At 40.8% G+C, this 12,659-nt stretch overlaps 1 protein-coding gene across 2 annotated transcripts in view; it reads left to right on the forward strand.

Annotated features, from left to right (window-relative positions):
• The first annotated feature begins 889 nt into the window (after window positions 1–889).
• Window positions 890–12,659, forward strand: part of LOC135480687 (uncharacterized) — a 79,852-nt gene continuing 68,082 nt past the window's right edge. For both annotated transcript variants that reach the window (XM_064760588.1, XM_064760591.1), the window contains exon 1: window positions 890–1,243. The gene's annotated coding sequence lies outside the window, so the exon portion shown is untranslated. The remainder of the gene's footprint in view (window positions 1,244–12,659) is intronic.

The following is a 12,659-nucleotide window of genomic DNA, read 5'->3' on the forward strand; positions in this document are numbered from 1 at the left end:
TTATGTATTGCAACGAAACAAGGTTCTACCGTCTATGGACAGTTACTTCACAATCAAATTATTATACAATTTTGAAAACTTAATTTTAATCATGTGACTGATCAACCTAAATCTGTACTCCAAAAAACTTTCACAGTATCAGCAACTACGTACCGTCATCTGTTTCAAATTTTATCCATTATATATCCACCTGTAAATTTAATTTAATCCTTAGAACTTTAAATCGTGTTCATTAGCTGCGGAAATCACTTTAGAATCAGTTATGAAGTTTACACAAACCTCATAGCTAGGCAATGCTTGACAAAATTCGAAACATAGCGCGTTGAAATCCCTAGCTATCTACTCTTCCTGTTTAAATCGGCTCGTTGGCATAGAATGAGTTACCGCGTGTGTTAATACGTCGTTTACCTATAGCTTTGCAGTACGCCAACACTTTCACGTATGACAGGAGAGAGTGTGTGGCTTTTTATTAAGGGAGGAGAATTTCCGCCCGCGGCTTCTGGAAACACCGACTCAAGCAAACGCAAACAATTCTCATGGGAGGAATCTGATCACGGAACTTCACAAGCTTTGTAGCCATTGCCCAGTGAGTCGATAGGCCCGCAATGGCGTGGCTTTGCAATGCTCTTCTGGTGGAAAAAAACCGGCACCCAGCCATAAACTAACAGGCTGTTATATAGTAGAGTGTACATATACACACCGATATTTACCATTATATATATATATGTATATTGCTACCATCGGTTTATTGACCGCGCTTGCGCGCTAAAGCCTAAAGGAGTAACTAATTTGCATACAGGTATCGGGAGGTGTGTTTCGGCCGGCCAGAGCTTCGCAGTGTGCGGGAAATAGCGTGTGGGCAGAGACCGCGTGCCGATCACGTCATGGTATAACTGGTGCCAATATAGGTAACTGGAAGTTGCTACGTGGAAGCATTGCTAACAAGCCAAGCGAGCCTTTAGACGTGTGGGGCGGGATTTCACTTGACAGTGACTGAGAGATCCAAGGACATAGAGAGAGCGGGTGAGAGAGAGAAAGCGTAGGGGACAGACAAGGGGAGCGAAGTCATTTAGTGCTGCGCCAGGCCGCGATCATACCAGTGCGTGAATAACGGAAGAGTGGCTGGAAACATTTGAGACTAGGACAACCGTGCATTCATAAGCACTTACTTCTTACTCGAAAGCGAGCACCGGGACAAATATCAAAGCAACCATACAGGAACTTTTGTGGTTCTACACTTAAGGTCAGTTTCATCCTTTGTTTTCTCTTCGGTTTTAATTCTGTGGGTTGTATTTTTTCTTTCAGTTTTGGGGGGTATGAAGTATTTAGAACTGAATATCTCATGTCGCCCATACGTACTGAATACTTCAGTTATGCATAGCGTTGACACGAAAGTATCGAATACCGGTATTGTCTTAATAAATCATTATACATGCATCTTGCACTGAGTATTTAATATCTCGTATTCATACTACATGCATCCAGGAGACCTAGATAACAGTGAACATGAAAATTTTGCATCTAAACTGATTGGAAAACGCCAAATCGTGAAACTCTCTATCTTTCTCACCCTCTGTCATTGTCTTACTTCTTCTCACCGGTGCATTGTTCAGTTTAATGTGGGGTAACATACGCACCGATGTGAAGATTTCGTATAGCCAAATATGTCACCTCGATCTTACCCTCGTCGTGATTACGTTTACTATTAGCCTTTGATGCCAATTGTTTTCGTAAATTGTCACATATTATAAATCGTAGAATGGAATAAGTCGTAGATGTATATCAAGTCGTAGAGTTATAGTCTCTCACTGCAATTCGATTCAAAGTAAAAAAAAAGTACATTTATATAGTGTATTAAACAAAATTATCTGTTGACTCGTTGTCTATACATAAAAATCGATGAGTTCTCGACAAGTTTTGATGTTAATTTGTGCATGCGATTTCTCCTCTTCAATGTGAACAAAAGGTACATTTTGTGCAAATGCTGGAAAACCCATCAAGGAGAAGTGTTATACAGAATGCGTTCAGAATTGAAATATCCCTTATACCTTATCTATAGTGAAAGATGGGATTTCATATAGTTCGGAACATATTGCTTAAAAATTTATATATACATTGACTTCAGGAATTGGTTATTAGGCACGTTTGTGACAGCTAGAGATGTTTCATTTCGGGATACATTCCTGCGTATGGAATTCCGATGAAATACTAGCTTCTACTATGTATTGCTACTGTGGTGTGACTGAATGCATAAGCTATAGAGGGCCTCTGTCGTCCGATGTCACGGTACCTGCAGGCTCCAAGGGCGGTCCAGGCAGTTGAGGCCTCATGGCTGTGGGCATGAGGCATGGGGTTACAAACTGACGATATCCTTACAGGATACATGCATACATCGTTAAGGCAATTGGCAGGGGTGCCTGAAGGTTCAGAGAACGGCCCAGGCCTCTTGGCTGTTGGTCGAAAGCACGAATCTACAACGTGACTAAATCCTTCCAGAAAAACGTGGTACTTTGCGGTTCATATATTGGGCCAGGCATTTGTGGACGCTTATCTGAGGTATCAGTTTAAGACACGGCGGTACAGTGGCCATATGTTTACAGGGCTGACACACAGGTACTTTGACAAAGCAAAGGGAACAGTGCCTGAAAGTTCAGACGACGCTCTTGGCCGTCTTTGGTTGCGGGGTCAAGGGGACGGTCGACAAAGCGTCAAATAACCGGAAAAATTACTCCAACATTTCCATCTGATATATTTCTCACGAATGACCGATGATCGAAAGGGTGTGCCTCCATAGGCGGTCCACCTCCAATGGTTTCTGGGTTTTTGAATCCCACTTTTACCAGCTGTGAACCCATAAGTTGTACAATTTTGTATTTCTGAATAAGAAAAACGGTGTCCCTAAAGCGTGCCTTTGAACATACGGATTTTTTTAAAAACTGAAGTAAGATGGGACTGCTGACCAAACCCGCGCAGCAAGTTACATCTTATTGGATGGAAGTTGATGTCCCGTAATTCCCTGTCAGCGACATGTTATTGAACACATTTTCGCCGTTTTTTCTTCACTGTTGAAAAGCTCTTCCGAATTGGAGTCTTTAGTAGAGCCTTCAACGGGGCCTAAATGGGGCCTAAATGAATACAGTGGAAAGGAGTGTGATCATAGTTTCTGAAGATAACAATCTTTGCCCACATACACCAAGCATAGTGATGAGATACCGCGCATGCGCAAGATTCATCAAGCGAGTACTGCTTTCTTCGGATAGAAGCAGGCTATTGTTATGCTGAAGGTAGTTAAAATGGTGAATTATTTGGCAGCATGTATATAATGACAAAAATATTGAGATTGTACTTGTGAACAGTGTGGTGTTGGAATTTAAAGGATCTATATATTGGTGTTTGGTGAATGAAATCTGTAATAGGTTGTTAATGGTACTAGCCTAATGTGAAGGAATTTATTACTCTGCTTCCAAATAGATGATTTCTTCTCTCACTAATACACGAAACCACAAATGGTGTTTTAATATAATTTGGTTTTGAATGACTTTGACAAAACAGTGAGCTGACATTTTTAGCTGTGACGAGCAGCTTTATTCGAGAATGGGGGTGTTGTTGTTGTTGTTAGAATGGCATTCTTCTTGTTCTTGATCGCAGGTGAATTTTGAAACGCGTATGCTGGCGTCGCAGCTTGTGATCACACATTTGTCGGTCATTCTGGCTTGTTTAAAATATAGTGATGTGTGTATATGTTGTATAAAATTCGTAGTGTTCACTCTTCGCTCTTCACAATTCCAATCTGTCCATTTGATCCATTTGTAAGTTAAGACCATCGTTCAACAATATTTCCCTTTTATACGACATTGGCCAGTGTCTTAAACTTCGTGGAAGAAACCGAAATGCTCGGAATGAAGACAGGCCTTTGGCAAGTCATTGAAGACGAACGTATCATTCCAGTCGATGGCCATAGGCCATACTGTTTTAAAAATAACGCCGTCTAGCTATGTTATACCGGGCGTTAATAAGCTGGTATGATCTCCAGACTGTGCCTGAAGTGACACATTGTCAGTCAGGACCTAGGGATAGTGTGCGGTTTAATATTGACATTAACGGACATCAGTCAATAACGGGACAATGGTCCTGTTTTGTAGGTTATCTATTAACCAGCATCGCTTTCCCGTTAATCCGTACGGCTGTCATCGAGCCGGATTGCATCGTGAATGCATGGTTGCATTGGGGGTCATTCTGTAGTCTTAAGTTAATTGCTCCTGCACGGAACGCCAAACACCACTCGCTGTTAAAACATAGCTTTTTAAAAACTGGTGGGTGAGAGAGTATGAAGCATCTGGGAGGGGAGACGAGAATTGTTATCCCTCGGCATATGAAGGCGACTACCTTCGCGTGCATGTATTCGGATGCCATGTGAAGCCTGGCCCGATCCTGTATAAGACCACTGGACTTAGATAAGACACTGCTCAAGATTCCCCCAGTTTGGGTTTTATTCTAACTGTTCATGTAAATGCTTAAATACTGCATCCCCTTCTACGTAGAGCTATGTAGGGGATGTAGAGCAATTTAATTACAATATGTTAAACTTCACTGGTGTAGAATTTTCCAAATGCTAAGTTTTTATTACACTTCAGAAACAGTAACACGAAAACAATAACACAAAGTGCACCGCTATGGCCGAGATGTCAGAGCAAACGCCTCGTAAGCCGGTAGCCCCAGATTCAAGTCGGAGCAGCCATGCCTGAGATTATGTGATGTTGGCAATCTCTAAGCATCGTTCCAAACCAAGACACCATGATGTCTTTGGCATGGTTTTGCGTTAAGGCAGCACTATATATAAACGGCAAGAAGACACTGTGCTGGTACAGATGTTAAATCGAAAGCAAACCAAAGCACACAAATCAAATCACGGCTTTTCGCTCCCTTGTACATGTATTCCATTCTTTATCTGTCATAGAGCTTTCCCTTAATATATATCCCACGTCACTCTGTCAGTCGCCGTTTTCTGGGTGCTGTGGTATTGAAATCGAACATCAAGTTAAGAGTGTTCTATGTATGGTCTTCCTGTATTTTGGCATCACATTGTGTAACTACGTCAACACAGCATGATAATAGCCTAACGGTGCTGAATTCCGTCAACATATTCGTAACTCATGAGTCATAATCTCGTGCATGTGCTTCTTGGGGAAGGAAGCCCTTGTATTTCCTGGTGGTAGAGACAAGCATAGCTCCGTGTATAAGACGGGTAAATAGATTCCCGACAATCAAATGTGTGTGAATGTCTTACGGTTATAGGGCAGCTGAAGTTACATATTTCGGACAGCAAGATTATATAGCTTTTAGCCCTTTGTTTTGGTCTCTGGTAGTATAGACATGACTCCGATCACAAGGGTGTATACATATGTATATATCCCATGCAATGGTGACATGGGTCCAAGCTGGAATGACCATTCCAATGCATAAATTATTTCCGTCACCAGTTTGCCCACAAGACGTCATCAAAACCGCACAGGAATGAGCAGCAGATTTCACAGCCTAGGCTTGACTTACTTTAGGGGTTGAACTTTGATATGGAATGCATGCTTGGAATATCCACTATCTGCCCGGCATCACTGAAAACTGATGACCGCTTCTTTCTTGTGTGTTACCGGCTTTATTTCCTATTTGTATAATTTTTTACATACCTTTGTCTTTGGGAGCTAGTGTTAAACGTTGTTTTGGAAATGGATCTTGCGATTATCGACTTGGAACGGGCATGACGCTTATATTCACATGTTATACCTGTAAAAACTAGTGTGTCAAGGTTATCCCATCAAACACCTTCACTCCAAGTTTCTTAAGTTTAACAATGGGTATTTTTTTTTGTGAGTAAAATGGACAGAGAGTTCAGAATCTCTGAGGCTCTGTTTCAGGATTGTGTCCAATTCAACTTAACAAGGGACTGGGGACTAGGGACTAACAATTACACGTGTATTCACCGTGTTTAATTATATCCCCACATTGGATATATGAACAGCTGCAATCAAAGCGTCCCTGAGATACATATTTTGTTATCGACACCTGATATTCTAGCATGGTACACGATTTGAATACTGATTTCATTAAATCGCCCAGAACATACCTTACGTCTTTCCAAGATCATTGAAAACTGTAGACTGCTTTTCTCTTTACATAATTTCGTCCTAATTTCGTACTTTATATTCTTTCTCGGTCCTTTGGTGGTTTGTGCTATGTGTCGGTTTGGGAATTGACCTAGCGATTATTGTCCTGGAATGTCCGTAATCGTTGACGACTGGGACACGAATGTCTGTTTCGACGCATATATTCCAAACAGCACAGGCATAGCCTTGCTTAAAGTCGATTCCACACCTATCTGACAACAAAATCTTGTGAATTTCTTGTAGGAATTCAACGTATGTTTAGTTTGTTCCTTTCAGGGATTTTATAGCATAGTCAACCACGGCTACCATTACAGCTAGACTCGAAAAAATGTCAAGTCGCCTCAATCCCTAACCGATTACATTTCGCTTCTTCACATTCTTTGGGGTACTAGTATATCATAGTCATTTGCCCTCAGTTACATCACTACATGGCATGGCTTTATTTAGCGCAAGATTGGGAATCATAGGAATTAAATAAACATTTCCGGGTAGGTGGCCACTACTCAGTTTGACTGTGTTTGTGAGTGTGTGTCAATAAATGAATTCGTGATTATGGTTTGATACCTCGCCGGCAATATTGCAGCCGTCTTCGTGGCGACAGCGCACGACAATGATGCCAGACAATACCGTCCCTCATCAAGAACATCGTTTCCAGAGTTACCGCTATACTCGCTCAGATACAGACTCTGTACTTATATATCGTACAGTTGTTTCTCGCGTGTGTAATACAGTAGATCTCACCAATGGTAAAAAGACTTACCGGAAACGTATGGCACGAATGTGTTCAACATAAGCCTGACGTTGCATCAATTCATTGGTGTTAAGCTAGTAACATAATAAACGACATAAATCTTAGACTTAAGCTTTAAAAGAGAGTAAAACCAGAGCAGCGACACAGTGTGATAATTGGCAAATGGTCACACGTAACCGGTGAAATACGGCCTCTTGTCAGTTTACCCCATCTAGGATAATCAAGTTAGGGTTAGACAGTGATGACCAATGCTGGACAGTAGTTCATTTCATGATTTAGAATTCTCCGGAACCATCCCAAACAGGATATGGAAAAAGTTGAATCGTATGGATGATGTTCACGATTTCAAACAAACGCATACCAAAAGCGAGTCAAATTCGACCGTAATGCAAGTATTAGATGCTTATGAAAGGCGCCATTGTGTGAGCGGGTTATCGTCGATGGACCGGAACTCTACTGTGCCTCTTGACTATCAACTGGGTTGGATCCACACACTCTGGGCTGGAAACAATGGGCTTGAGCTAGTGTTAAGAAGATATGAATTCGGAACAATGTAATTTGACAAAAAGACAGCAAGACAAACATGAGTGCCTGAATATGTTTTGATTTGGTTTCATTTATTTGATTTGGTGTTTTGCGCTGTACTGAAGAATATTTCACTTATACAACGACGGTTCCATTATGGTGGGAGGAAGCTGGGCAAAGCCCGGGCGAATGAATATATTTTGTAACTTGATGATGATCGTATTCTATTCGTTCTCGATGACCAGTAAGTATACTCTCTAAATTCTTTTGTTGTCTATTGCTTTAATAGAGATATAATGTTCTTTAAGTGATATGGTTTGAACATTTCTTTGAACATTTCTAGTTCAAAGAATATTTTTACATTGTGGCCTTGGAGATCAGTGCAAGGCTCCGACGGTAGAAGCACATTTCTGATTTGTTATTGTGTAGGGATTTTGTTGCATAATGACTCATACAAAATAGCACTTACATCACAGCGTGTTTGCTTTTTTCTCTTGGCGATTGCAAAGTATGAATAAAAGCTCCTTGGTGAATGTATCCAGAGACAATTTCTCGGCTTGTGCGATTGTCTTCTGCGAACATCTGGTTTCTAAGTGCCGTGATGTTGTCATCGTGCTAAACCCTGGAGAAACATCAAACATTGCAACAGTAATTATGAGCCGTACCTACCGGGATTTTCATCGTGGTTCGTGACAGACAACTGTCAAGGTTGAATTAGCTTTCCTCGATGTAAAGCGGCTCCCATAAGATTAGCACACTTGTCAAGTATGTCAGAAATTTCCGGCAGTTATTTTTGATTATGCCGTTGGATTTATGCAGGGTGACTTAAGAAGTAATTTACAACAGACAGAAGACGGATAGCTAAATGTAGAACTTTAAAGGCTGATGCAGACTGACACCCTGGGAGAGAGAGAGAGAGGCGGGGGGGGGGGAGAGAAAAAGAGAGGGGAGAGAAGAGTGGGTGTGAGGGGAGAGGGCATTTGAAAGTGTGGGGAAGAAAGGTAATGACATCAGTGCTGTTGTAACGCTTATGCCCCAGATATGTGAACTTTCATTCCCAAGCTGTGGCTATTGGTCGAGCCAGTCGATGCTGTCTTGTTTTCTTGTCACAAGAAGATTTTTCTTCAAACCAGAGTATAAGGCGCTTAAAGCAACGATAAATGGTACCCTTAAGGACTGCTGCCGCGAGCTGCGTTTAGGGATACGCATTCAGTATAGCTTAATGTCAAGCTCTCTACCACCTGAGCCGTCTGTTATGAAACAACGAAAGCAGGGGAAAAAAAAACGAACGGCATAAGCTTTTTGGCGTGCGTCGACATATGCGATGGCTGTGTGGGGAAGAAGATATCTGATATTAGCCAAAAAAAAACAAAAAAAAAAAAAACGCTGCTCCTTTTGTTGCTGTTTTTCTTCTTTGTGATCAAAACATGTAGGCTTGCTGAGGAAAGTGTGTTGTTGCAGAGAAACCCTTCAAAAGCCTTTCTATTGAACTGTCGTCTTGTTTAAATATTTAAAACATGTACCTTAAAAGCGACATCTTTACAATGAAAAAGGAAGGCTTTTAGGAAAGGAAATGAGCTGTATGTATATGCTCCAAACATTGTCGATCCTTCACGTTTGTATGTAAAGGCAAGCTTATTGCTTATCATTTAGCCATGCAAAATTTTAGGTTAAATCTAGTGCACCCGCCTAATTGCTTAACAATGAAATGTACTGAATTTTCGAAATATTGGCCACCAAATTGAATATAGTGTATGGCCTTGTCGCTTTACAATTTATGCCGCGTATGTGATGTAGCAGAGACGTTTATAGTGGCTATGCTACATCCGTGGCTGCAGCAATCTCCCTTTTGTATAACGGTAGAAGGCGACTTATAATATTCCAGGGCCAACCATTTTGCTCCTTTGTGTACATATACACAAAAGGAACAGGAATGCTATATATTTACTACAGAGTTACTTTACCCAATCGAGAAGAAATGACCTTGCCCCATTATCTTCAAATCCAGCTGTATTTCTACATACAGACTGCAATATCCGCTCTGACAGTCAACCTCAAATAACCACATTAAGAGGAATGATATTTATCACTAACAGTCTCTTCTTAATCCGCCTCACTTAATCCTCATGTCCCCGAGTTTCGGCGGTCGCATTCCTATGACTGTACAGCCTCGTACTATGTGGCATGCTACATTTCAACGGTATGCTGCTCGTTGTAGGGGTTGGGATGGCTTTAAACGGCATGCCGATTTTCGGAAATAGACAAATCCGTATTTTCTAGTTAAGCTACTTGCTTCCGGCAGATATTAGACATGCCTTGTATAAATGATCAGGAATCCTTTGAAGTTGCTAGGATATTGTCACCACCGTTCAAGGACTGGTGTTTAAACCATTTAGGCATTACTGTGTCCTCGACCTTCCTCATCTAATCCACTCTCGCCAACAAGAAATGCGGTTTTCACCCGAAATGCAATATCTTTAATGGCCTCGAGTTCACGTATTAATAACAGACGATAAACAGCTTGATGAGTTCAAACCGAGATTTTTCCAAGGCTTGCTCCAACTGAATCACTGAAGCTAAAAGAAACCGCCTCTAGACATCCCCAGGCGATTTTACTTATCCCAATGATATCGAGTTAGGTCAAGGGGGCATTTCTGTATACATGAAACTAGTCTAAACAGTAGTTATTCACCAATGAGGGTCAACGGATCGAATCCAGCTAATGTCAGTTTTATCAATGGAACCTAACCTTCGAGAACCAATCAGTCAGTTAGTCACTGTGTAGTCTACACCCGATTGTTGTCTTGTTCATCAAGGAACATATTCTGTCTCTTTGAAGCCATTGATGCTCTGAGCTTCTGCTGTAGATTTTTGGGTACATCGACCTCATGTCTTAAAACGTAATTGGTTTCTTAATTATCTTGGGCAATTATGTTTGGAACGTCAATTGTAAAATGGTCTTGTGACTGACCTTGTGGTGTAATTTCTAAGCAACAGCTGACAGTTGTATATAAGCGCGTCTACAACATTCCCTGTGGATGTGACATGATGTTGAGGTTGAGACAATTGGACCCTGGCACTATAACGGCCGTTGTCTCACAGCTGAGGGGGACAGATAGAAGTGACGTCTGAACCATTTGTGTAATGTAATGGCGCTAAAAGTTTTTATTGTCTCTTTTTCCGATATAATCTTGATTGATGACTCGGTCGTGTCAGCGCCGCACCAGCTGAGGTCGTCCAGAGCTGCGTTACAGCCAGTGCTCCAGAGAGAGGTGTTCAGCTTGATAAGTATTCACAATCTCCGTAGGCTGGGCACCGCTGGTTGTTTAACTCCGATGTGATACGTTACCCACAGAGCTGAATAGCGACGTGACAAAGTGGCGTTCACCAGACCTTGCCCAGGTCAATTTCCGATTCTCCCCTTAATTCCTCTATTCGACGCAGTGCAAATTTTGTTTTTCTGATCGATTTACTTTAGCTCGGCACCTTCGTCACCTCGGTATATCCTGACAGCTCCCTCCGACATCTTTAGTCGTCTTTTGTTCAACAAGAGAATTGTATACACAGCCCTATTCTTTTGCGTAAGAATGATCACACTAAATAAGTGTTTCCTTTTTAAAAACATTCCTGTTAAGTTTTGTTGTGTTTATTATAGTTAACATGTGAGATACTTACATACATGTAGTAATGTGGTCGATATTTCCAATAAACAGAAATAGTCCAGTATGCGTGAAAAGGTTAGGTTGAGGCTTTATGTCAGGAGGTTTTGTCAGGGCACCTGGAGAATTGCGATTAAATCCAGATACTCCGGTATCTTTCACGCCTAACCGTGACCGCCGTCGTATAAGTGAAAAATTCATGAATGCGTCAAACACAAATGCTGTAATTCTTTTATCTTTTTGGATGTTTGCAAAGTGTTTATTCAAGCATATTCTGAAGGAATTATTCTGTGTAGTCTGATAAAATTACACTTTGTGTGAAATCTGATATAGGCCAATTCCTTTGCCACCATTTCTTATGTTGGCTAGATCTCGTAAAATCTCGTCAACAATGTGTTCATATGTACATGTGTAATAAGGCCATAATAAAATGATGACACTTAATGGACGTGACAAAACACGCACAACTGCTCCTGGTATTGAGAAATTACCAACACTTACTTCGCTTATGGAACTAACTAAATTTCTGGTAATGAACTTTGCAAATGTTGCAAATGTTGCAAAGTTGCCTATGGATTTGGCGAAAGGCGCAAAAGATTTCTGGTATGGTAATGAAACTGAATAATTGCAGAAAAAAATTCTTGTACTGGATTGATAAATGCGCATAACATTTGTGGTGATGAATAACTTTTGATGAATAACGTAAAACCAATCCACATCCTAATGAAACTGACACAAATGCCCGTAACGATATTTGACGATAAATTTTGCAACTCTGTTTATGATGGTCGACTGAGCATAGATTGGTTTAACGGAACCGAAGGTTTAAAATCATTTCGGGGGCCAATCAGGCAAATCAAAGTCCGGAAAAGCTAACCACCTTTTTACATTTCCCTTCTCTTCCGGACAATCAAAATGGTCGTCAGGACATTGGTGAAAAAAAGCAATAGACAGCACTTATATAGGGCGCTGTGGGTAGGGGATTTGTGTCACGGTGGCCCTTCATACATTACAGGAGAACTAGATATTTTAAGTGCACAACACACCTCACTCAATCAGATTATAAATGTCAGAGCCGAGAATTCAGGGTCTCGATGACCATGGGATGGCTTTGTTGATAATGTTAATTAATTATTCATTATATTCAATGATATTTTTTATATATTTTATAAGGATACGTCGATTGCTTTTCATTCGTCATCTCACTTCAACGCAAATCGTATTTTCATCAGCGGAAAGAAAAATGACAAAACACGTTGAAATTAAAATTTCTGGATACGGTCAAATGTGACTAACTTAATTCCTATCGACATTTATTACTAGCGGTGTTTCTCAGTGGAAAATAACAAGTGAAAAAATTAACAAGGGTTTCAGAAGAATAATTTTATCACTGATTAAAGCTTCAATAGGCTGATGTTCCATGTATAAAAAACGGCAGAGTTAAAATTTTTCCAAACAAAACACCCTTAAAGCCTTAGAACAAACACCCAGTGATCAGAAATCAGGCTGTTAATGGTGTCGTCAAGTTTAAATACCACATTATGATGACATAAATCCTCCAAT

This window comes from Liolophura sinensis, chromosome 13, assembly GCF_032854445.1.
Source record: "Liolophura sinensis isolate JHLJ2023 chromosome 13, CUHK_Ljap_v2, whole genome shotgun sequence".
NCBI classification, from domain to species: Eukaryota; Metazoa; Mollusca; class Polyplacophora; order Chitonida; family Chitonidae; genus Liolophura; species Liolophura sinensis.